Below are 1582 nucleotides of genomic sequence, written 5' to 3'. Positions count from 1 at the left end.
CCTCACTCCCAGACAGCACCGCGGTGGCCGTCCTGTGCCATCTTTACCGCCCTCACTCCCAGACTGCACTCTGTTTCAACACGCGATTATACGGTGCGAAATCTGCTAATTTCACATTTTATTTTGTTTATCATTTTAGGAAATTTAATCCCTTTTCGCAATTATTCTGGCGGTGGATAAACGGAATACCTTAAACTTCTAAGCGCCCCCTTCAGGTTGGGAGGTCTCGGCGCGGTTGCGGACTGGGAGGACCCGCTCTGTCGCCCCCTGCAGTTGGAGGACCCGCTCTGTCGCCCCCTGCAGTTGGAGAACCCGCTCTGTCGCCCCCTGCGGCTGGGAGGACCCGCTCTGTCGCCCCCTGTGGACTGGGAGGACCCGCTCTGTCGCCCCCTGCAGTTGGAGGACCCGCTCTGTCGCCCCCTGCGGACTGGGAGGACCCACTCTGTCGCCCCCTGTGGACTGGGAGGACCCGGTCTGTCGCCCCCTGCAGTTGGAGGACCTGCTCTGTCGCCCCCTGCGGCTGGGAGGATCCGCTCTGTCGCCCCTTGCAGTTGGAGGACCCGCTCTGTCGCCCCCTGCAGTTGGAGGACCCGCTCTGTCGCCCCCAGCGGCTGGGAGGACCCGCTCTGTCGCCCCCTGCAGTTGGAGGACCCGTTCTGTCGCCCCCTGTGGACTGGGAGGACCCACTCTGTCGCCCCCTGAAGTTGGAGGACCCGTTCTGTCGCCCCCTGCAGGCAGGGAGGACCCGCTCTGTCGCCCCCTGCAGGCTGGGAGGACTCAGCGGTCCCGGTTGTCGCTGCCCTGGGGTCTGGGCTCTGGGTCAAGCGGGTAGTGTCGGTGAGAGGCTGTGACTCCGGCCTGGATGGTCAAGGGGCCCAGTCAGCTGCTGCTGGGGGGGGGGGGGGGGTGTGACCTGAATCAGCCTCATTAACACCGACCGACACTTTGCTCTTTAGGGATGTGCCAGGTGCTATATAACAGCAATCCAGTTCACTGAGTCAACAAGAGTGAATCTGATCATCGATAAATATTATGAAATTGTCATGAAACTACCTTCAAACACTGAATTTTTACTGAATTTGAACTTTACCGTTTGCCCACGGGATGTAGGAGCAGACCATTCAGCCCATCGAATTTGCTGATGGCTGATCCGATCATCCTCAGCTCCATTTTCCTGTGTCCTTTTCCCTGTAAACCTCTTTGTAAATATACTCCGTGAGCCAGCCCTGACATCCCTCTGTGCTAAAGTATTCCACAGATTCATTCCCCGCAGAGAGAGGAGATTATCCGTCTTCAATATGGGGCCCCTTTCTCTGAGGTTATACCGTCTGGTCCCAGAGTGTCCCACCAGGGAAATGACCTTCCCACATCTTCACTGTCAAATCCCCTCAGGATCCACTGTGTTTTAATAAAGTCGCTCCTTATTCTCCTCAATCTGAGTGAGTACAGGCCGGCCCTACTCACCGTCCACAACCACCTGAAGGAGGAGCATCGCTCCGAAAACTAGTGCTTCCAAATAAACCTGTTGGACTATAACCTGGTGTTGTGAGATTTTTAACTCACCTGGGATTAGCCGAGTGAA

This window comes from Chiloscyllium punctatum, chromosome 37, assembly GCF_047496795.1.
Source record: "Chiloscyllium punctatum isolate Juve2018m chromosome 37, sChiPun1.3, whole genome shotgun sequence".
NCBI lineage: Eukaryota > Metazoa > Chordata > Chondrichthyes > Orectolobiformes > Hemiscylliidae > Chiloscyllium > Chiloscyllium punctatum.
This window is presented reverse-complemented; position numbering follows the sequence as displayed.